Below are 26,048 nucleotides of genomic sequence, written 5' to 3'. Positions count from 1 at the left end.
ATGGGTGAGGCAAGCACTCTAATACTGAGCTACAACCCCCGCTTTTACCATTTTATCTTTTTGTTTTTAAATTGTGCTTAGAAAATACATATACATATATATATGTATCTATATTTAGATATATATCTATGGTGTGTATATATTTGTACATATACATATATAATGGTGTATGTATATATCTATACATATATAGTGTATATGTATACCATATATATAATATATAGTATATATGTATACCATATATGAACACACACATCATTTTAACCACTTTTAAGAGTATAGTTCATTATAGTTCATTGGCATTAAATACGATGACATTATTGTGTGATATCACCAGCAGCCAACAACTCCAGAACTTATTCAACTTCCCAAACTTAGATTCAATACCCATTAAACAATAATCTCACATTTTCCCCACCTGCCAGCTCCTGGCAATCATCATTTTTGTCTTGTTGGATTTGACTCTTTGACTATCTTATTTACCTCATATGATTGGAATCATGCAGTATTTATCCTGTGACTGGCTTTATTGATTTAGTGTAATATCTTCAAAGTTCATCCAGAAGTAGCATGTATCAGAATTTTATTCCATTTTTAAGCTAAATAAAAAAATAATATTCTGTTGTGTGTGTATAAATATTTTATTTGTTGATGAATACTTGCATGGCTTCTACCTTTTGGCTATTGTAAATAATACTGCTATGAATAGGTCTATAAATATTTTTTTTGAGATTTTGCATTTCATTCTTTTTAGTATATAACCAGAAGTGGAATTGTTGGATTGAATGATAATTCTATTTTTAATTTTTTTGAGGAACTGCCATATTGTCTTCCATAGCAGCTATACTATTTTACATTCCTACCAGCAGTGCTCAGGGATTCCAATTTCTTCACATTTTAGCCAACACTTATTTTTCTGTTTTTTGTTGTTTTGGTAATAGCCGTCCTAATGGGTAGGACGTGGTATCTTATTATGGTTTTGATTTGCATTTCTCATGATTTGTAGTGTTAAGTATCTTTGTGTGCTGCTTTTATTGGCCATTTATCTGTCTTTGGAGAAATGTCCACTCAAGTCTTCTGCAGTTTAAAAAATTAACTTTTAAATTATTTTTAGATGTACATGACAGTAGAGTGTATTTTAACATATATACATGGAGTATAACTTTCCATTCTTGTGGTTGTACATGATGTGGAGTTACACTGGTCGTGTATTCATATGTGAACATAGGAAAGTTATTTCCAATTCATTCTACTGTCTTGTCTATCCCTGTCTTCTATCCCTTCCCTTCATTCCCCTTTGTCTAATTCAATGAAATTCTACTTTTTCCTGCCCCGCCTTTGCACATTTTTAAAATGGGTTGTTTCATTGTTTAGTTGTAGGAATTCCTTAAATATTCTGCATCTTTTTAAAAAAAATATATATTTTTTTAGTTTTAGGTGGACACAATATCCTTATTTTACATTTATGTGATGCAGTGAATCCAGTGCCTCGTGCACGCTAGGCGAGCGCTCTACTACTGAGCCACAACCCCAGCCCTAGTATTCTGCATCTTAACTATATCCTGCATATTAACTTCTTGCTAGATACATGATTTGCAAATATTTGCTCTCATTCTATGGGTTGTCTTTTTACTCTGAGGATGTACCCTTTCATGAACAAAAGTTTTAATTTTAGTGAAGTCTAATTTGTCTATTTTTTGTTATCGATATCTGTGTTTTTGGTATCACATCAAGGAAGTCATTGCCAAATCCATTATGAAGATCTTCTCTGATGTTTTCTTCTAAGAGTTTTATAATTCTAGCTCTTAAATGTATACCTTTGATTCTTTTGAGTTAATTTTTTTATATGTATAAGTTAGGGATCCAATTTCATGCTTTTGTGTGTGTATATATCCAATTTTTCAAATGCCATTTGTTGAAGACAAATGGTAGTGGCAGTTTTTTAAAAAATCAGTTAACTAAAGCTGGATGTGAAGGCATATGCCTGTAATCCCGACTACTTTGGAGGCTGAGACAAGAAGATGGCCAGTGTGAGGACAGCCTGGACAACTTAATTGGACCCTGTCTCAAAAAAATGGGAGGGAGCTGGGGGTGCAGCTCAGCAATAGAGCACTCTGGATTTAATTTCTAGTAAATCAGTTGACCATATATAGGAGGGTTTATTTTTGGGCTCTCTGATCTATTCCATTGGTCTGCATATTAGTCTTTAAACTGATACCACACTATTTTTTGGTTACTTTAGTTTTATAATAAAATTTGAAACCAGGAAGTGTTCTTCAACTTGTTCTCTTTCAAGATTGTTTTGGCTATTCAGGGTCTCTTAAATTCCATATGAATTTTATGATGGTTCTTTCTACTTTTGAAAAAAAATGCCATTGGCACTTAATAAGTATTGCATAGATCAATTTAAAGGAGAACATTTTTTTTTTTTTAAAGAGAGAGAGGGAGATCTGAGAGAGAGAGAGATTTTTTTTTTAATATTTATTTTTTAGTTTTAGGCGGACACAACATCTTTGTTTGTATGTGGTGCTGAGGATCGAACCTGGGCTGCACGTATGCTAGGCAAGCGTGCTACCTCTTGAGCCACATCCCCAGCCCAAGGAGAACATTTTTTAATACAAATCTTCTGTGTTTCATTACAATTGATATTAACAAATCAAATGGCTTGAGCTTGACAAGGATTAAAAAGCATTTATAACAGAAACACAGTCAGAGCTCTATTGATGTTCTCCCTATAGATATTGAACCCAAATAACATGCGATGATTACTTTGGAGTTATGATCCTTTATTTTTCATGTTTTCTCCTTATATTGACTAATTTGTGGTTGATCAGGATATTTCATATATTGATTAAATGCTAGAAAGAATATATTTTAATCCTATATAATTAAAAATGTTTTACTTTTAGAAAAACTATTCTAATATGACATTAAACCTACATAAATATGTAGTGTTTTCTTTAATGATGTAGATTGAGAAGGTTTTGGCATTTTACAAAATCCCATGTTAGTTGATTATACAGAGCTTTATACTTTTTTTTTTTTTTTTTTGGGTACTAGGGATTGAACCCAGGGTGCTTAACCATTGAGCCACATCCCTATCCCTTTTTTATGTTTTATTTAGAGCAGGCTCGCTAGTAACTTAGCACCTTGTCCAGTTGCTGAGGCTGGCTTTGAATTCAAAATCCTCTAGCCTCAGCTTCCCAAGCCACAAGTGTTATACTTTTCAGCTCTTATTAGCCTCTAATTGTGTTTTTTCTTTAAATGTTTTCTTCTGCTACATCTCTACCTTTTTCTTCTTTTAAAAATTGCACAATTGTTAAATTTAGTAATGTGAAACAAACTTTCTTTATCAAAGAACAAACATGAAGAGGGACAGTCGTCCAAATTATATTGGATACATTCATATTTTCTCTGTTTATATTTTGATATATTTTCAAACTTACTGGAAAGTTGCAAGAATAGTGTAAGGAACTTTTGTCATATATCCTTTTCCAAGATTCATCAGTTGTGTTCATTTTGCCTTATTGTCTTTTCGTAAATTATTTTCTAAACTGTTTGAAAGAAGGTTGCAGATACTACGCCTCTATACCCCTAAATACTTCAGTGTATACCCCTAAGATCAAAGATGTTCTTTCAATAACCACAGTGCATTTATCAAAATGTGCAATAACAAATGTCTCAAATAGTTTTCAACTTCTCAGTTAAAAATGTCTTACATATCATAGAATTTATTCTGTAGTGTGCAATGCATTGGTTTTAAATATATTTATAAAGTTTTGTGGCCATCGTCACTATCTACTTAAAATATTTTTCTTTTTTTTTTAAAGAGAGAGTGAGAGAGGAGAGAGAGAGAGAGAGAGAGAGAGAGAGAGAGAGAGAATTTTTAATATTTTTTTAGTTCTCGGCGGACACAACATCTTTGTTGGTATGTGGTGCTGAGGATCGAACCCGGGCCGCACGCATGCCAGGCGAGCGCGCTACCGCTTGAGCCACATCCCCAGCCCTTGATTTTTATTTTTATTTTTTTAAGTTTTTATTTTTTGAGATGAGGATCTCATCAAGTTGCCCAGGCTGACCTGGAACTCAGGATCATCCTGCCTTGGCTTTCTGAGTAGCTGGGATTTCAGGCAAACTATCCCACCATATTCAGTTTGGTTGGATGATCTTTATAAAGGTTGATGTTAAGAGTGTCTTATTTTAGCCACTGGACTTTAAGTGGCAGGCTTAAAAGGGCAGGGATTTAAAATAAAAGCATAGATAGTCTGTCAACATAAGATTGTCTTGTGCTTATATTTCAACAAAACCACAACTGCTACTTTATTATGTTCTGTAAATTCTCTAGGCATGTCCTGCTGCAGGGCCTTTGACATTTGCAGTTCCCTTTGTCAGGAATTTTTAAATTTTGAGTTATCCATGTAACTTTCCTCTGCCTTCTTTTAGCTTTTAAGAGGCTTTCCAACTACCTATTGTATGTATTTTCCATAAATGTCTCAGGCTTGTCAATTTTAAAACTGCATTCTTCATTTCCCCTTCCTCTCCCATCCCCGCATGTCAAAGTCAAAGTCTTCAGAGCCTGCATCTGCTGCTTCTCATCACATCACAAAATTTAAGTGGTCCCTTTCTCTATATCTTCACGGTTTCTACTATAAATCAAACCATCATCTTTCACTCATACTATTGCAGTAATGCCTGGCTATCTCTACTTCCAAGATTATACTTCTCCATTTCTTTCTTCCAGTTCTTTTTTTTTTTCTTTTTCTTTTGGTACTGGAGATTGAATCCAGGGGTGCTTAAGCACTGAATCACATCCCCAGCCTGTTTTTTTTTTTTTTTTTTCTTTTTTGAGACAGGGTCTCACTAAGTTGGTTAGGGCGTTGATGAGTCTGGCTTTGAATTTGTGATCCTCCTGCCTCAGCCTCTTGAGTTGCTGGGATTACAGGCCTATGCCACCATGCACAGCTTCTAGTTCTTTCTCTACCCTTCTTTCAGATTAAATTTTCTAATCCCAGTTCAATCATGTCATTCCTTTGATTAAAATCCCTTCCATGCTTTAGTTAATGCATCCAAATTCCTTGGTATAGCATACAAGATTACTTAGGATTTGACTTTTACCTATTTTTCAGCTTTAACCTCAGTGTCCTGTACTTTGTTTTTTTATATTTCAGCCATACCAAATTGCTGTAGTTCTCTTACCATCGCAAGTTTTATGTCTTATACATATGCTTCCACTGCTTTGGCTTTTAGAATCATAGTAATAGCTGCTGTATATTGAACACTCATTGTCCTCTGAGCAAAATGCTTATATTTGTTTGTTTGTTTGTTTATGGTACTGGGGATTGAACCCAGGGACTCATGTATAAATTCTCTTCTAATTGAGCTATACCCTTAAGCCCTTTTAATTTTTTTTTTTTTTTTTAATTTTGAGAGAGGATCTTACTAAGTTGCCTACATTGGCCTTGTACTTGGTGATCTTCCTGCCTTAGGCTCTTATTTTGTTTTGTTTTGTTTTGGTACTGGGGATTGAACCCAGGGCTACTTATCCAATGAGCTACATCCCCAGCTCTTTTTTGCATTTTTAGAGACAGGATCTCACAGAGTTGCTTAGGGACTGGCTAAGTTTTTGAAGCATTCTCCTGACTCAGCCTAGCGAGCTGCCAAGATTATAGGCATGCACCAGTGTGCCTGGCTACCTTAGCCTCTTGAGTGTCTGGGGTTTCAGTTGTGTGCCACTACACCCAGCTACCTATATATTTGAAAATAAACCCTACAACTTCCATATGAGGAAAGGAGGCTATTCTAGTTTACAGATAAGGAAACTGAAACTTAAAGATACTATGTAACATACACAGTTACACGTTTAGTAAGGATGGAACTAGGATTTGAATCCGGGTCTCATGTTTATAACGTGTTTTATTTTGTTTTTTTGAGGGGAGGGTCTCACTATGTTGCTCAGGCTGGTCTCAAACTTGTGGGCTCAACTCATCTTGCTGCCTCAGCTTCCCAAGTAGCTGGAATTATTGGTGTGTGTCACCATGCCTGGCTGTAACCACTATCCTAACACTGCTGCTATCACTGTTGTCTTACTTCTCTGTCCTACTGGATACCTTTTTGTTCTGAGTCCTCATCTTTGATTACCTTCATTACTGTTCCATTTGGAAATAACCATTCCCTCCTCTGGGTATACCTGTTGTTTGTATACAACTACCTTTTGTTGCATTTGTAATACTTTGTTGTATTTATTTGATTATCTGTCTTTTCTTTTTATTTATTTATTTATTTTAAATCTTTTTTTTTAGAGGGAGAGAGAGAGAGAGAGAATTTCAATATTTATTTTTCAGTTTTTGGCGTACACAACATCTTTGTTGGTATGTGGTGCTGAGGATCGAACCCGGGCCGCACGCCTGCTAGGCGAGCGTGCTACCGCTTGAGCCACATCCCCAGCCCCTGTCTTTTCTTTTTAAAATAATTATTTATTTTTAAGTTCTGTTTTTTAGGTGGACACAATATCTTTAATTTACATTTATGTGGTGCTGAGGATTGAACACAGTGTCTTGTGCATGCTAGGCGAGCGCTCTACCACTGAGCCACAACCCCAGCCCATACCTTTATTTTATTTATTTATTTTTAAGTGGCACTGAGATTTGAACCCAGGGCCTTGCATATGCGAGGTGAGCACTCACTCTACCACTGAGTCACAAACCCAACCCCCGTCTTTTCTTTTTTTAAAAAAATTTATTAGTTATTGATGGACCTTTATTCATTTGTTTGTTTATATGTGGTGCTGAGAATCGAACCCAGTGCCTCACACATGCTAGGCAAGTGGTCTGTTACTGAGCCACAACCCCAGCTCTCCCCACCCCCCCCGTCTTTTCTTTTTTTCTTTTTTTTTTTCCCCCGTCTTTTCTTAATGAGTGGAAATCAGCTCTTATTTTTGTGTCCCCAGAATATAGTAAAAAATCTGGCACATAGTTCAGCTTAATAAGTATTGAATAAATGTATGTGTAGTGCTTAAAACATGCTCAAGTTACAGGTTACCGGCCTGAGACAATTATAATGGAGTCTGTAGTATTTTTATGGAGTGCAAAGTAAAAGATGTGAAGTTAGGTAAATGGACCTTAATAGTAGTAGTAGTGGTAATATTAGTGGTATTAATAACTAATATTTGTTAAGCATTTACAGTGGGTTAGGCACTGCAGTGCATTTTTGGAGGTATAATTGTGTTTAATCATCAGTACCACTGTAGTTTAATTTTAAATGTATTATCTTGCTTCATCATCAATAACCCTGTGATGTAGCTACTTCTATCATTATTTTACAAATAAGAAAAATGAAGCTACAAGAAATAAAACATGTCAGCCAAGATAACACTGTGAGTAGTGGGCTCATATCACAGTAGTCTTTGCTCTTAATCATTATGCTCTCTTCCCCATATTGGTATTAATTGGTGGCTTAGGGTGGTTGAGACTCTTTTTATTTTTAACTTATTAAAATTGAATGTTTCTTTGGACTATTCAGTGCTCATTTTCTATTTAGGTTATTAAGCAGAAGTTAAGACTTCTAGCCTTAACCTTACCATTTATTATGATACATAAAATACATAGTAACATTTCTTCTTTTAACATTAAGATTTTTTTCATTACATGAAATTGCCTACATGCCCAGACAGATGAATGGATAAAGAAGGTATGGTGGGCTGGGGATGTAGTTCAAGCGGTAGCACACTCACCTGGCATGTTCCTCAGTGCCTAATGAAAATAAAATAAAAAGATGTTATGTCCACTGAAAACTAAAAAATAAATATTAAGAAATTCTCTCTCTCTCTTTCTTTTTCTCAAAAAAAAAAAAAAAAGAGGGTATGGTATATATACACAATGGAGTATCACTCAGCCATAAAGAAGAATGAAATGTCATTTGTAGGAAAATGAATGGAATTGGATTGAAATTTAATTTTTCATGTTAAGTGGAATAAGCAGACACAGAAAAACAAATATTGCATGTTTGCTCTCTTGTGGAAATTTAGAACAATGAAAAGAAAAAAAGATGATCTGAAAGTAGAAAAGAGACTGTTAGGGAAGGGGAATGGGACCGGGAAAAGAGGGGGGAGAAAGAGGAGGAAAAAAGAGGATAGCAGGGAGTAGACAGGCTCAAAGCATGATGTATGCATGTATGGAAATATCACAGTGAAACAATGTTTTAGAAGTTATAGTAAAAAAAAATACAAAAATGAATGAACCTTAATATAAGCTTGTGAACTTTGATTAATAATAATGTTTCAATATTGCCTCATCATATAGCAAATGTACCACACCAAGACAAGATATTAATAATAGGGGAAACTGTAGGGGAGGAAAAGGAGGCATATAAGAACTTTCTGTATTTTCCACTAAATTGTTCTGTAAACCTAAAACTGCTCTAAAAAAAATCAAGCCTATTTAATTTAGTGGCTTAGTGGTAGAGTGTTCGCCTAGCACTTTTTAAAAAATATTTATATATTTTTAGTTGTAGGTGAACACAATGCCTTTATTTTTATTTATTTATTTTAATGTGGTGCTGAGGATGGAACCCAGGGTTTGAACCTCGCCTGTGCTAGGTGAGCGCTCTACCACTGAACTACAACCCAGCCCCATGGCCTAGCACTTTTGAGGCCCTGGGTTCGATCCTCAGCACCACATAAAACAAGAAATAAATAAAATAAAGGTATTGTCCAACTACAACTAAAAAAAAAAAAAAAGAAAAAACCACAGTTTAAAAAAGTCCTTAGCCTTGATTGCCAGGTACTTTATTTCTTGTGACTGATTTGGTGGGGGGAGTATTGGGGATTGAACCCAAGGGTGCTCTACCACTTAGCCATATACCCATCTCTTTTTATTTTTTAGTTTGAGACGGTGTCTTGCTAAATTGCTCAGGCTGTCCTCAAATTGTGGTCCTCCTGCTTAGCCTCCTGAGTAGCTGGGATTATAGCCGCTTGCCTGGTTCTTTGTGATTTTTCTAATAAATATTTGAGCAGTATTCTTTTCTTTTTTTTCTTTTAAACCTGTTGTAGCCCAAGTGTTTTTGTTGAACGTGAACTGGTTAGTAAGTAGATGTAGCTGTGAGAAATTTCTGAATAAAAGCATTATATGACCCTTTAGGAACCCTGATAGGGGCTGGGGCTATGGCTCAGTGATTGTAGCGCACTTGCCTGGCATGTGTAAGGCACTTGGTTTGATTCTCAGCACCACATATAAATAAATAAAAATAAATAAAGGTCTATCAACAATTAAAAAATATTTTAAAAAGAGAACCCTGACAGATGAGTTAGTGGGCCTAATAATCTATTACTTTTAATTTAAAGTTTTTTTTTCTGACATTACTATTGTTAATCCATGACCTTAGGATAGCTATAGATTCTCTGCTTACTTTATTGGTTAATATTTTTGGTTTAGTTGTTTAGAAGATTCACTAAAGGTAGTTTGGTATGGTGAAAGGTTGTGCTTTGGAGTCTGAAACACATGGCTTTAAATCCCTGCATGTTTATGAGATCTTAGGCAAGTTACTTAATTTTTCTGAGTTTCAGTTAATTAAGATGAAAATAATTTAATTTACTTTATGGAATAGTTAAGATGATTGAATGTATGGAAAACAGATACACATGAAGTGTTTTATTAATGGTAGCCTATTTTAAAAAAAATTTTTATTTTTTAGTTGTAGATGGACACAATATCTTTATTTATTTATATGTGGTGTTGAGGTTTGAACCCAGTGCCTCCCACATGGTAGGCAAGTGCTTTACCACTGAGCTGCAAACCCAGCCCCTATAGCCTACTTTTTTTTTCCTTAAAGAAAACAATCATAGTAATTTTGAAAGACCTTTATCTCATCTTTAAATAGAGATTTTAGAAGACAATAGATTCTGTATTCAAACTCTACTTTAGAAATGGAGTTTTTGTGGTAGAACAAAGTGGAGTTAGTTTTCTTGTGCTTTAACTTACAATTAGAAGAAGCATAATAATTCTCTCTTATCACATATAAAGCTAAACAATTTCAGAAATCCCAACATAACAGTTGTGTGTGGGGGTTTTGTTGTTTGTAAGTCAGAATGGTACTATTGGGGAGTGGGGGAAGGCCATGATAGAGGGGATAAGAGTGCCCTATAGGCAGGTTCTTATAGTCTCTGGATAGCTCTTAGAAGAGAGGAGACCCTCTTTTGAAAGGCTCCATCCTTGAAGTTTTAAGCATGCTCCATGCTGATGGCGCAGGGCTCAGGGGCCAGCTTCTATGTCTTGCAGTCCCCACCTCCCCACCACTACTGTGGGTCATCTTTATCTTTCTTAGCTCCTTCTATAATTCTGACTCTGCCGCCACAACCTCCTTTGACTTCTGTTAAGAGATCATTATGGTTCAGTTGTATGAACAAAAATCAGTGAGGAGTCATCCAGAGGTATGTGGTATCTGTTAAGGCTGAAATTTAATTTCTTATAATACTTTTTGTTGGTTGGTTTTATAATGATACAGCACTCCTCTCTTTCACAGAGACACTGTAGACATTCTTACGGGAGATTTTGAATCTGTCACTGGAAATTTATCTTGATGTCCTTGCCCATGGTACTAGAATTGGTATTGCTTTCCTTGCTTAGTTTGGGCCCCAGGCTCCTTGCTTCTGGGGCTACTGGCACTTATACTTCAAGCTGTACTGGCCCAAGGCCCAAGGCTTCATACCACTTTCCCCAAAGTAGTTTACTCATCTTTATATTATTTTGCCATTTCCTTCCTGTCTGGGAACAAATAGTACACCTTTCTTCTCCAGTCCTGCAGTAGTGCGGTCCTCTTGGTTGTCTGCAGATCCTCCAACTGACTGATTGTTGCCATCTCTCCTCTACCTAGCAGTGTTCCAAGTTCCTTTTTTTTTTTTTTTAAACATTTCTAGTTGTAGATGGACCCAATACCTTTATTTTGTTTATTTAGGTTTTTTTTTCTTTTAGAATTATAGAATATAGAATTCTTTTTTATGTAGAGCTGGGAATCAAACTCAGTGCCTCACGCTTGCTAGGCAAGCACTGTACCACTGAGCCACAACTCCAGCCCTCCCCTGTATTTTTGGAGAAAAAGGATTTGTGGATCTGAAATTCAGAATACAATTTTCCTTGTAGAATGAAACTTGAAAAGCTTTTATGTTAATGAATACATCCTTTTCATTGCAGTATTTTATGATGATGTTTCTGATGATTTTTTGTGATTTTTCATATGTATGTATTATATATGAATTACCTCTTGGAACACTGGCCTGTCCTTCTTACTGTTTTGAATACAAATTAATAGTAAATCACCAGCACTCTAAAATTGGTGTAAGGCACTGATTCTGACTTAAAGAGCTTCTTTTGAATGGACAATGGTAAGACATACTGGCCTATTCAAATATAAACTAGATAAGAAAGAATAAGAAAAAATTAGCAGGGACATATTTTTTACATATTTTAAAAGGTTACTTTCCCATTAAAATTTCTTAAGGTAATTTCATTTTTGAAAGGTTTGTGAGGAGAGAGGTAGTGTGCAACAAAGATTTAGTCATTTCTTAAAAACTTTTTAGTAGCTCCAGTTGGAATCTGCAGTGCTGGACATTAAACACAGGGCTTTGCACATGATAGGCAAGTGATTTACTACCTAGCTAATTGTGATGGTTATTCTTAAAGACTTCTGGAAATGAAGTTTGTGGATACTATTATCAGGTTCCTAACTCAAAATAGAAGTTTATTGAATATGTAAAGAGTTTCATAATCCATTTGTCTATTAAAAGAGAATCTATGAAAAGCAATGTTTTTTTGACATGTTTGAGAGATAGGTGTGATGTTCTTTGTTGGTTCTTTGTATGATACAACCATATGACCTGAGAATCATATTTTGTGATAGAATTTTTTTTTTTAGTAACTTATTTTCTCTGTCAGCTAGCAATTACCATTTCTAGAAGAGAAGTGACATTTGGTTATTGATTCAAGTAATACAAGATTTTATTTTCCTGTTATAAGACTTAAACCATATTGGTATTATTGAAGTTTTAAATTGTTTTCAAGTGGAATTAAAGCTTGATAAAATCATAGCTAGATTAATAAATGATTTTTTTAACTGAATTTTGGCCAGGATGACAGATGTTTTTTTTAGGTGATCCTAACTGGTACTGTTTAATTTCCCACTGTTGCCATCCAGTGGTCATTTCTGAAACGTCAAATGGGATAAAAATGGGGCAAAATAGTTTTCTCCTCTACCCTTCTTCCCCCTTGTGTTTCTTTAGTTGAAACTAAAACAAAAATAGAAACCCTCCTTCTATAAAAAAGGAGGGGAAGAGAAAGACTTTTGAGGAGGAAGATAAAGTTTTTGGCAGGTGGCATTTCAGGAGAGATAACCTGCAAGGGAAAATAGGTAGTTTTGGGTGGAACATAATTTCTTTCCACTCTTTTTCCTTTACCTTTTATTCTTATACCTAATCAAAGGTAGGAGGAACAATTCTGCAATGTTTAGAACTTGAAATACACTCTCTTGCTATTGGCAAAAACAGTATTGCTATAGGTGAATATATTTATTAACTACTGAATATAGCTGGTGGAGAGACCGGAGCTATTAGGCATTAAGCACATTGCTATGATCCTTTAGCTGTATATAAAAAAACTGAGGTTTTTATACTCATTTGTATTAGGAAGATTAATTAGGTATACCGTTTGTTTTTAGCTTGTTTATTACATAGAGACTTTTTTTTGGTACTGTATCAGCAAGATTCTTTTTTTTTTAAAGAGAGATAATTTTTTTTAAAAGAGAGAGTGAAAGAGAGAGATATATTTTTTAATTTTCGGCGGACACAACATCTTTGTTTGTATGTGGTGCTGAGGATCGAACCCGGGCTGCACGCATGCCAGGCGAGCACGCTACCGCTTTAGCCACATCCCCAGTCCTTAATATTTATTTTTTAGTTTTTTGGTGGACACAACATCTTTATTTTATTTTTATGTGGTGCTGAGGAAGGAACCCAGGGCCCTGCACATGCCAGGCGAGCGCCCTACCGCTTGAGCCACATCCCCAGCCCCTCAGCAAGATTTTTAAAAATGTTTTTATTAGTGCATTATAGTTATGCTTAATAGTGGGTTTTTAAAAATATTTTTATTAGTTATGATGGACCTTTATTATTTACTTAATTGCTTATATGTGGTGCTGAGAATCGAGCCCAGTGCCTCACACATGCTAGGCTGGAGCGCACAACCCCAGCCCCTGGGTTTGTTTTGACATAGTCATACATGCATGGAATAAAATTTGTTCTATTTCAGTCCCCACTGCTTTTTCTTTCCCTCCCTTCCCCTATTCCTTTTCCTCTACTCTGTTGATCTTCCATTTATTTATTTTCATTTTTTAAAAATTGATGCTTTATAGATATACATAAAGGTGAAATTCAGTGTGGTATATTCATATGTATATAATTTGGTCAGTTTCATTCTGCATTTTTTCCCTCTTCTGTCCCTCCTGCCTTCCCCTCAATCTCCTTCCTCTATTCCACTGATATTTCCTCTATTTTTATGGGTTCAACCCCTTCCCCCTTTTATTCCATTACTTTGCTCTAGTGTCTGCATATGAGAGAAGATACTGGATCCCTGAATCTGGCTTATTTCACTAGCATGATGTTTTCCAATTCCATTCATTTACTAGCAAACTTCATAATTTCATTCTTTATGGCTGAGTAAAACTATAATGTGTATACATCACATTTTTGTTAATTTTTTTCCTTTTTTTTTTTTTTTTTTTTTTTGTGCTGTGGGGAATTGATCCCAGGGCCTCATGCATGCTAGGCAAGCACTCTATCATTGAGCCACATCCCCAGCCCTTAATTGTTGACAGGTACCTCAGCTGGTTCCATAACTTGGCTGTTGTGAATTGTGCTGCTATAAACATTGATGTGCCTGTATCACTATAGTATGCTGATTTCAGTTCTGGAAAATGCTGTGTGATAGCTGGGTCATACGGAGGGTCATACGGTGGTTTTTTTTTTTTTTTTAAGGAATCTCCATATTGCTTTCTAAAATGGTTGTACTAATTTGTACCCCCCCAACAATGTATGAGTATACCTTTTACCCCATATACTTGCTAGTATTTATTATTATTTGTATTCTTGATGATTGACATTCTAATTGGAGTGAGGTAAAGAATCAATGTAGTTTTTTTCTTAAATATTTATTTTTTTAGTTGGACACAATACCTTCATTTATTTAATTAATTAATTTTTTTTTTTTTTTTTTTTTTATGTGGTACTGAGGATCAAACCCAGGGCCTTGAACATGCTTGGCAAGAGTTCTACCACTGAGCCACAACCCCAGCCCCTCAATGTAGTTTTTTTTTTTTAAATACTTTTTAGTTGTTGATGTACCTTTATTTTTTATTTATTTATATGTGGTGCTGAGGATCGAACCCAGTGCCTCACACATGGTAGGCAAGCACTCTGCCACTGAGCCACAACCTCTCTCATTGCCAGAGATATTAAACATTTTCTCGTGTACATTTGTATTTCTTCTTTTTAAAAGTGTCTGTTTAGTTTTTTTGCCCATTTATTAATTGGTTGTTTGTTTTTGTGGTGTTAAGTTTTTTAAGTTCTTAGTATATTCTGGATATTAATCCTTTCAGAGGAGCAGCTGACAAATATCTCCCATTCTGTAGACTCTCTCTTCATGCTATCAATCTTTTCCTCTCCTGTGCAGTAGCTTTTTAATTTGGTGTCATCCCACTTATTGATTTTTTTTCTTTTATTTCTTGAGCTTTTGGGGTCTTGTTAAGAAATTGGTGCCTATGCCAATATGTTGAGAGTATTGACCCTATGTTTTCTTCTAGCAGTTGCAAATTCCTAGGCCTTTGATACACTTTAAAAATTTTTTTTCTATTTTTATAGATGTCAACACCTCTATTTTATTTATTTATTTATTTTATGTGGTGCTGAAGATTGAACCTAGTGCCTTCACACATGCTGGGCAAATGCTCTACCACTGAGCCACAACTTCAGCCCCTTTAATACACTTTTGTGCAGGGTGAGAGATGGGGATCTAGTTTCAGTCATCTATATATGGATGCCCAGTTTTCTTAGCACCATTTGTTAAAAAGGCCATCTTTTCTCCCACATATTTTTGGCAGTTTTGTCAAGTATCAGATGACATTAGCTATATGTGTCTTCTATTTTATTGGTCTCCGTGTCTATTTTGATGCCAATATCAAGCTGTTTTTGTTATTCTAACTCTGTAGTATATAATCTGAGATTCTTTATTGTGAAACCGTCAGCATCATTGTTCTTGCTCAGGATTTCTTTGGCTATTCTGGGTCTTTTATTCTTTCAAATTAATTTTAGGACCTTTTTTTTTTTTGTAGTTCTGTGAAGAAGTAATTGGTGTTTTGATGTGGATTGCATTGAATAACGTTTGGTGACTTGGTAATTTTGACAATATTAATTCTGCCTATCTAAGAACCTTGGAGGTCTTTCCATCTTCTAAGTTTTTCAGTTTCTTTCTTTAGTGTTCCATAGTTTTTATTGTAGAGATGTTTTACCACCTTGGTTAGATTTATTCTCAAATATTTTATTTTATTTTTTTGAGGTTGTTTTAAATGGTATAGTTTTCCTGATTTCTTTCCCAGTAGATTAATTATTGAAGTATATGAAAGCTATTAATTAGGAATGTTGATCTTGTATCCTTCTACTTTACTGAATTTGTTTATCAGCTCTAGAAGTCTTCGGGTGCAGATTTTAGGTCTTTTAGACAATTAAAAGATGTCTTGTAGACATCTTTTAGGGTAATGTCATTAGTTCATCAGCAAATAGATAATTGAATAACTTCTTTTCCTATTTTTTATCCCTTTAATTTCTTTCTCTTGCTTGATTGCTCTGGCTATAGTTTCAAGAACTATATTGAATAGGAGTGGTATCATCAAGTTTTTATGATATATACCCAGAATTGTAGCTATAAATAGTTTCCATATTGATTGGCTAGATATTTTGAGGTAAACAAATTACAAGAGTATATTTCTGCAAGTTCAGTGAGTAAGGTACTCATGAACTTTCAAAAGCAATCCTTCAAATATTTTTAAACATAATAAACATAAACAGTAATAAACATAACTGGATATTTTGTCCTTTTATTGATTCTACATTGAGACAGGCTTACTTTTGAGACCCTAGAGAGGTAGGAAAAGTAAACAGAATTGAATGTTACTTGGAATATCAAATTGCCATATATGTATAGAGTTCTGCATAACTATAATTCATTTTAGGATTCTTCCCACAAGTGTCTTTTTTTAAAAATTTTTATTTAAAATTTTTTTGGAACTGGGAATTGAACCTAGGGGTGGTCTATGACTGAGCTACATTCCCAGCCCCCCCCCCCCTTTTTAAATATTTTTTAGGTGTAAATGGATCTTTAATTTATTTATATGCGGTGCTGAGGATCAAACCCAGGGCCTCACACATGCCAGGCAAGCACTCTACCACTGAACCACAATTCCAGCCACCTTTCTCAGCCCTTTTTAATTTTTTTTTTTTTTTTTTGAAACAGGGTCTTGCTAAGTTGCTTAGGAACTTGCTATGTTGCTGAGGCTGGCCTCAAACTTGCAATCCTTCTGTCTCAGCCTCCTGAGTTGCTGGGATTACAGGCGTTTGCCACTGTGCCCAGCTTGTCTTTGTTTTTGAAGAAGAAATTGAATGTCACAAAGGTTGAGTGATACCTCTGAGGTTAAAAATCTGAGATCCTGTATTGTGAAACAATACGGAACTTGTAGTTGAACCTAATTCTCCTGATCTCTAGTGCAGTATTCTCTCCTTTATGTCTTGTTGCCTATTAAAATGTGAATTTAGAGGCTGAGGATGTGGCTCAGTGGTAGAGTGCTTGCCTAGCATGTTCGAGGACCTGGGTTCGATCCTTAGCACCATATAAAAATAAAATAAAGGTATTGTGTCCAACTGCAACTAAAAAATAAATATATATTTAAAAAACATGAATTTACCTTTACTTTTAAGATATAGAACAATTAAATTTAGTGAGTTATTTTATGTATTGTGAATTTCAAAGAGAAGTTATAAGCCTTCTAAAGACAAAGATTGTATCTGTGTTTTATTTTTCTTTTGAACTTAATTTTTCCCAAACACTTAGGAATATGTTTAGAAACATGATTCTTAATGTTCTTGGCACCCAGAAAGGCAGTAATGCTTTTTTTTTTCTTCTTAGCTGTAGGACTCAGATGGGCAAATGAACAATATGTTACCCTTTACATGATCTATTCAAATCCATCCATATTTGTTCTTATTGCCATAATTATATCTTAGGTATACTATGTCATTTTTTAATTGTGGTGTAACTCACATTCCTAAAATTTAGCATTTAAAATTATATTGCAGTGTTTTTTAGTATATTCATAGATTGTACAGAGATGACTACTAATTTCAGAACATCATTATCATTTCAGAATGAAACTACAGACTCATTAACAGTCTTCTTTCCCCTACTCCCAAGACAATCATTAATCTATTTTTGTCTGTATGGATTTGCCCTTGGTGGACATTTCGTATAAATAGAATCATACAATATGTGAACTTCTACGTCTAACTTCTTTCACTAAACGTAGTATTTTCAAGGTTTATTCACATTATGGCATGTCTTAGTATTTAAGTCTTTTAAAAATAATATTCCAGTATATGGATATACCATATTTTATTTACCCATTTATCTGCTGATGGACATTTGGGGTTCCCCCCCACTTATTGGCTATTATAAGTAATGTAGCTGTGAACATTTGTGTATAAGTTTTTGTATAAATATTGTGTTTTCAGTTCTCTTAGGTTTGTATCTAAGAGTGGAATAACTGGTGATATGTTAATTTTATGTTTAACTTTTGAACTGTCTTCTATAGTGACTGCACCATTTATGTTTCTACAAGCAGTGCATGAAGAACCTTACATTTTTTTGAGACTAGATCATTCATCACTTCTCAAATTCATCTTCTCATTTTTTTATTTCACTCCTTTCCTCTAACTGAAACACATTTACTCTCCTGCCCTCCTCCACCTTTATGCCTAATCATCTATAAAAATTATATGCATCCTTCAAACCCTACTAGAGCTGGAAGTGATTTCTTGCTCCTTAATGCATATAGTTGTACCATGTGTTTTTCTTTGAGGCCTTTTATAATAATTGAAGCCTTTATTTCTTTTATATTCTCATGGTGCTTTGTATATAATAAACCCTTAGCAAATATTGGGAAAATGAAAGAGAGAACTGAAATTCCTTAACTTGGATTTTTAAAATGTTTTATGAACATAATATTATTTATAAAATAGAAATGTTAATATGTAACTATCTTTCATAAGAAACATTCTAGAATGTTCCCACTGGAATGATGGTTTTATTTATGTTCCCAACTGGTGGTTATATATATCTGCAAATATAATTTCTCAGCTTTGCAATAAGCTCTTAGTATAAGCAGGTGCCTTTCAAGGCCATCGACAGCTGATTATATAATATATCTATTGGCATGGAGTAGGATGTTATCTTTGAATATAATTAAATGTTAAAGTGTGTTGCAGTATTTTACATGACTTAGTGCATCACTACTAATGAAATATATCTAAATTATTTTAACTTTACTGTGTTTAGTAGGGTATCTTTATTTAATGTCCAATGCAAAAATAGATTATCAACTCCACCGCCAGACCAGGACGCTGGTTTCATACAAGAGGTTCGTAGCATAGAAATTAACTAGTGAGATTGAAATAAACACACAAGACTCAATTATCTTTTTCTTTGACCAGGTGCGAGAAGGCCCTCCCTCTAGCTCTTGCCTGGTGGGGCAGCTTACTCAGGACTAGCAGGAGAGAGAGAGAAAGAGAGAGAGAGAAAGAGAGAGAGAGAGAGAGAGAGAGAGAGAGAGAAAGAAAGAAACACCAGAGAGTGGCCTTTATTGGGGAACAAGAAATTTCAGGGGAAAATTCTATCCAATGAAGGTCGAGTGGGGCAACATTCCAAGGTCAGGGTCAGTGATTGGTCTCAGGGTCAATGGTCAGTCACACCCCCACACGGACAGGCTCTCGCACCTGGAGAGGGTGGGGATAGCTCCGACACAGTTTGGCCAGAACGCCTCACACCCAATCAGGGAGGTGCCCAATTACGTGCGAGAATGGCTCCCCACAATCAACTAGCCAAATATCTCAAATAATGAATTCCAAATATCGTGGTCTTTTGTAAAATGTGTGGAATAGAATATCCCAGTGGTTAACAGTACTTAAGTACCACATGGGATGGTTAACAGCACTTAACCACATGGGACTCTCTACCCATATGGTCTGGGTTTGAAATCTGATTTTGCCATTTATTAGCTGTGTCCTGGAAGAAGTACTTAGTCTTTCTGTTTCTTTTTTTAAAATGTATTTATAAATATGTTAACCTACCTGGCTATGCTATTCACATATTATAGACATATAAGTATACAGATCTGTATTTAGGAGTGTAAACGTGAATATGCATATGTTCAAATTTACATGCATGCACACATGTCCTTTTAGCAAAATAAGGATCATAACATTTTGTGGATTTCAGTTAATTTTTTATTTTTTAATTTACTTTTAAATTTTTAAATTCTTATTTGTTACATATGACAGCAGAATGCATACAATTCATATTACACATATAGAACACAATCTTTGATATCTCTGGTTGTATTCAAAGTATATTCACACCCTTCTTGTCTTCATACATGTACTTTGGATAATGATGTCCATCTCATTCCACCATCATTTTTAACCCCATGCCCCTCCCTTCCCCTCCCACCCCTTTGCCCTATGCTCCCATGCTCCCCTTTCCTGCCCCACTATGAAACAGTGTGATGCTGGTTGTTTTAATCAGTTATAACAATAGCTATTATTTATCAGGTGGTTAGTATATGCCCAATACTGTTAAAACACTTCATGAACTAGATTTCTTTTTAAAGTTATGTTTGTTGAGATATAATTTTTGTATGGTACAATTTGCCCTATTTTGTTTTATAGTTATATGGATTTTGACAACACAATATAAAAAATGACAACATAAATATGGATGTATAGTACTACAGTCAAGATACAGAATATGTTACTGTGTTCTCTTTTTCTTCTTTTTTTTAAACAAATAGAGAAATTAATTTTAATATATTTTCATTTAACCCAATGGATTACCAACATAATTTGCAAAGAAAATAATTGTTAGTAAGACATTTCATGTTCATTTTGTTTGTCCTAGTAATTCTTTGGAACCTAATGTTTATTTAACACATAGCACACCTCAATTCAGAGTAGACACATTTCAAATACTCGGTAGCCTCACGTAACCAATGGCTGCCATATTGGATCTTTTCTCCATCTTTCACCTTTTGGTGAGACATATGCTGTAGGCTGCAGGATAAGTCCCCTTGTCATGTGGTTTCTTGTTGAGTTCTATCAGAAAGGGACACCAAAGAGATGAACTTAGAATATACAAGAGTAGTGCGAGGTGCTTTATTCTTCCCTATAAGACTCTATTAGACTGTGAGTTGGTTTCTTTTTGCTTTTGGTAGGAATAACTTCAGTTAGTTCACCGTCTCCTACAAGTTTTTCATAATGGCTCTCTCTTCTTTCACCTCCTACCTCTCCAAGTCTACGGAAGGAAAGGTGTTTCACAAAATTTGTTGGTTTCTGCTGCGGTCCGGCTGCAGCAAAATAACGGGCAGGGGTGGTGGTGGTGACGAACAACTTGTGTACATTGATACAGCAGGAGTGGGAGCCGTTTATTGTAGGACAACAGAGGTATTTATACATTCCACACAGCTTATCTTAATTAACATAAACTAGATACAGCAGTCAACCAATAAGAAATCTCCACACTTAATGGCTTGCTGGCGCCACCTCACAAACCACTCCCCCTAGCAAAATACCAGGTGCCATCCTGACTTGTTTACAGACTCTAACATTTCCCCCTTTTGTTTAATTTAAATAACAACCATAGTGGTTTTTACACAAACACCATAAATAATCTGCTACAAGCAGAAGGGGAGGATACAAAATGTCACAATACCAAGCCAATTGATGGCTCTATGCAAGAAGCCCTTGGAAAAATTATACCAGTAATGACACCATTAGCAAAGATACCGAGTTACAATTTGTTGTAGATTACAGTTTGTTGTCTCAGTCCAGGTAACTCACAGTCCAGGTAAGTTCTGTAGGCAGCTAGCCTAAATCACAATCCAGGTAAGTTCTGCAGGCAGCTAGCTTGATCCGAAGTCTCGTGCGGTTCTCAGCAACACTGGAAATTCTTCCACCTTCGTCTTCACTGGCACTGGGATGAAGGCAAGAACTCCAGCAATGCTGGCTAAAGAAAATCCTGTAGTATTCCAGCAGGCACTAAGAAAACAACCTTCTGAACAATTTAGTACATTATCTCAAGGTTTTTTTACATTTGAAATAAGCCTTACTGGCCTTGGAAATGATCAAACTTCAGGGACGCGGGCCGTCTTCCGCCTGCAGTGTCCCGGGCAGTCCCAGATGGCCCCGGAGAGAGTCTGGGGAGAATCCCAGGGAGCGTCCCGGACTTAAACTGCCACTGGGCACAGGGAGCAAGAGCCTGTGAGACTGTGCCTCCAGGTCAGGTTTGGATTTGGGCTCTCGCAGTGGCATCCCGCTGCCCGGGAGGGGGGGGGGGGCTGCAGCCGCTTGGAAAGTCCTTGCTGTGCCATGACCGGCTTGTGCATGTAGCAGCCGCTGCACCAATTCACGCACCCTCCCCCGTAACGAAAAGTATTTAGTAATAGCCTTTTGCTGCAACTTTTTTCCTGATAATTCTTCTTCTTCTGAACTTTCTTTTTCTTTCTGACTACAGTTCTTGGGCTTTTATCAACACATGCCCTAACTGCTCTTGGTTCCACTGGGGTGCCTCCTTCCCTTAGTAATTTACTTAACACCCTTCCATATTTTCCTCACAAAGACAATACAACATTTCAAGACAAAACAAGACACAAACATACTGCATCAATCTTCTCCATTTTCTCGAAATGGCCATTTTTCCTCTCGCCCTATCTGTCTAGGGACGAGCAGTTTTGCTTACGGGCAGTTTTTTTTTTTCGTCACTTACCCCCCAGTGTCCCCGGGCTCCCCGTAACGGGCCACCATCTGCCGCGGTCCGGCTGCAGCAAAATAACGGGGGGGGGGGGGGGGGGTGACGACGAACAACTTGTGTACATTGATACAGCAGGAGTGGGAGCCGTTTATTGTAGGACAACAGAGGTATTTATACATTCCACACAGCTTATCTTAATTAACATAAACTAGAGACAGCAGTCAACCAATAAGAAAATTCCACACTTAATGGCTCACTGGCGCCACCTCACAAACCACTCCCCCTGGCAAAATACCAGGCACCATCCTGACTTGTTTACAGACTCTAACAGGTTTCCCTCAACCTTGCCCTTACCTTTATAAATATCTTATTAAACAATTTTTACCCTTGATTTTTTCACCCTTGAATCTTGAATAATGTTTTTTTATAATTATAAGAAAGTAAAATATACCTCATCTCATATAACAGGTAAAATATGTACACATACCAGATTAATTATATATTAAAATATAATGTATAAAATGCTAAAACTTTTAAAGAAAATATTTGTGTAATTTTGTGAAGAGAAATGGAAAACAAAAAATACAAAATAAACAAAACCCTAAAAAATTAGATGATATTGTAGTTAAAATTTTTATGTGTAAAATTTATTGAAAGTGGTTGAAAGATATATGAATTGTATTACCTGTAATTTTTGTTTATTTTTGGTATTTAACTTGACTTAGTTTCTCCTTTGATTGGCTTTTCCTTTATTGTAGTTTGCACATTTTCATTGTTTTTCATTTCCTCCTCGTGGAATATTTTGCCAAGAATGTTCTGTAGTGCAGACTTTCTTGCTATAAATTCTTTTAGCTTTTGTTTATCATGGAAGGTTTTTATTTCATCATCAAATTTGAAGCTTAATTTTGCTGGTTCTTGGTTGGCATCCATTATCTTTTAGAGCTTGGTATGTTGTTCCAGGATCTCCTGGCTTTGAGAGTTTGGGTTGAAAAAGCTGCTGAGATCTGAATTGGTCTTCCCTTGTAGGTAATCTGATTTTTCTTGCTTGTGGCTTTTAAAATTCTATCTTTATTCTGTATGCTAGGCATTTTCATTATAATATGTCTTGGTGTAGATCTGTTATAATTTTGTACATTTGGTGTCCTATAAGCTTCTTGTATTTGATGTTCCATTTCATTCTTCACGCTTGGGAAATTTTCAAATATTATTTCATTGAAGAGATTGTGCATTCCTTTGGTTTGAATCTCTGAATCTTCCTCTATCTCAGTAAATCTTAAATTTGGTCATTTGGTCATTTGGTGGTATCCCAAAATGTTCATGGTTTCTTAGCATCTTCACAATAAAGGTCAACTTTTTTTTCAAGATTGTTTATTTTGTCTTCATTGTTTGAGATCCTGACTTCCAAGTCATCTAGTCTGTTGGTGATGCGATCTATTGAGTTTTTTAATTGGCTTATTGTTTCTTTCATTTCAAGGGTTTCTGAGATCCTGACTTCCAAGTCATCTAGTCTGTTGGTGATGTGATCTATTGAGTTTTTTAATTGGCTTATTGTTTCTTTCATTTCAAGGGTTTCTGTTCCACCCCCCCCCCCCCCCAGTATCTCTGTTTCTTGAAGTGATCTCTTGCAATCTGTCTTTGCTCTCTTTTCTCTTTGTTGGGGTGATCATGGTCACCTGTATTTGTTCTCTTATGTCTTTGTTGGAGTGATCCATTTTTGCCTGTATCTGCTCACTTAGGTCATTCTTTAATTCCCAGATCATTTTAGTTATGTATATTCTGAACTCCTTCTCTGACATTTCACCTGCTGTACTCTCTATGGATTCTGTTGTTGTAGTATCTTGGTTTGTTTGGGGGCACTTTTCTCCCTTGTTTTTTCATGATGTCTATGTGTCTTCCTCTCTTGCAGTGTAGATCAGAGGTATTACAGCTTCTGCACTATTGTCTTATAGTGTCCCTATAGATTACAATACCTCACTTTTTAAAAAAATTGTTTTAGTTGTAGTTGGACACAGTACTTTTGTTTTATTTATTTATTTTTTATGTGGTGTTGAGGATCAAACCCAGGGCCCCACGCTTGCTAGGTGAGCACTCTACTGCTGAGCCACAACCCCAGTTCCCCAATACCTCACTTTTAAGGGAGAGATCAATTTTACAGCACTCAGTATACCCAACGTGCAGCCATATATCATTAAGCTTCCATTTTTACGTTTAGTTTTGTCACTATAATCAGAAATGATGAGTTCGGTTAACTTCTACCATATAGTCAATAGGTTTGCATAATGGTTTACAGTTTCTAATGGTAGAAGGGGGTACTGGGGGGTTGGCTGAGGTGTTTATGAGGTAGGATATGAGAATATGAAGGTATTAAATTATATGACAAGTGAGAGGGTAATCATTAGAAGTTGGCTGTTAATAGGAGAAACGAGATAGGCAACCCCCTGCAAGACAGGATAACGTTTAGCACCCCTAGTAGAGAGAATCCTCTGGTGCAGCCAGGCCCACAGGGACCTTGGTGATGTCTTACCAGGTCCTTATTGTTGTCACTTGATAGAAGCAGCCATATCTCAGTTTCGTGGCAGTGGAAGCCTCAAGCCTATATGTACTCTGATGTTGGGCTGTGGAGCCACACTTTTTGAATAAGGAACCCCAGTATGGGGTGGTTCTCCTCCGGATCTCTTGGCCACAGTATGGTGGGGTGGGCGGGTCTTTCCTCTGGATCTCCGGCCGGATTTCAGTTAATTTTATTTATTTATTTATTTATTTATTTTTTAAAGAAAGAGTGAGAGGAGAGAGAGAGAGAGAGAGAGAGAGAGAGAGAGAGAGAGAATTTTTTAATATTTATTTTTTTAGTTCTCGGCAGACACAACATCTTTGTTGGTATGTGGTGCTGAGGATCGAACCCGGGCCGCACGCATCCCAGGCGAGCGCGCTGCCGTTTGAGCCACATCCCCAGCCCCCAGTTAATTTTATTAATATTTTCCTGTGCCATTTAATATGTTTTCAAAATCTGTTTTTTTTTTTTTTTTTTTTTTGGTGGTGATACTAAAGATTGAACCCAAATTTGCTATAGCATCCCTAGATGGACACTGTAACTTTTGTAAAATTTATTTTTATGTGTTGCTGAGGATTGAACCCAGTGCCTCACACATGCCAGGCAAGCACTCTACCACTGAGCTATAACCCCAGCCCTCAGATTTTTTTTTTTTTTTTTTAATAGCAGAAGTACAGGCTGAGTGCAGTGGTGTATACCTGTAATCCCAGTGTCTTGGGTGGCGGGGGTGGGCTAAGGCAGGAATATCATGTGTTCAAAGCCAGCCTCCACAGCAGTGAGGTGCTAAGCAACTCAGTGAGACCCTGTCTCTAAATCAAATACAAAACAGGGCTGGGAATGTGGCTCAGTGGTTGAGTGCCCCTGAGTTTAATCCCTGTTATATGCATTCCCCCACCAATTAGTAAAAATTTAGTAGTCCTTTTTTTTTTTTTTTTTAGTTATAGATGGACACAATACCTTTATTTTACTTATTTATTTTTATGTGTTGCTGAAGATCCAACCCAGTGCGTCATGTGTGCTAGGCAAGCACTCTACCACTGAGCTACAACAACCCCAGCACCTCAGATATTTTTTTAAAGAATGGATTCCTTAAAATGGAATTACTTGGTCAAATGGCATGAGTTTGTACTTTTTTTTTTTTTTTTTTTTTTTTTTGGTACTGGAGATTGAATGCAGGGATGCTTTACTATGGAGTTACGTCCCAATCCTTTTTAGTTTATTTTGAGACTGTGTCTTACTAAGTTGCTGAGGGTCTGGCCAGGTTGCTAAAGTTGGCCTTGAATTTGCTGTCCTCCTGCCTCAGCCTCCTGAGTTGCTGGAATTACAGTGCCCAGCAAGGACATGAGTTTTAAAACATATTTTGTTAACAAATTTTCAAACTGCTTACCAGG

General features: G+C 36.0%; 1 protein-coding gene across 5 annotated transcripts in view; it reads left to right on the top strand.

Annotated features, from left to right (window-relative positions):
- Positions 1-26,048, top strand: part of ANKHD1 (ankyrin repeat and KH domain containing 1) — a gene marked incomplete at its 3' end in the record, with an annotated part of 131,361 nt that overhangs the window by 10,713 nt on the left and 94,600 nt on the right. The window lies entirely within an intron of this gene.

Source organism: Spermophilus citellus, assembly GCF_964194105.1.
Source record: "Spermophilus citellus genome assembly, chromosome: 1".
Classification (NCBI taxonomy): domain Eukaryota; kingdom Metazoa; phylum Chordata; class Mammalia; order Rodentia; family Sciuridae; genus Spermophilus; species Spermophilus citellus.
Note: the sequence above shows the minus strand (reverse complement) of the source record. Positions and strands in the feature narration are given on the sequence as shown.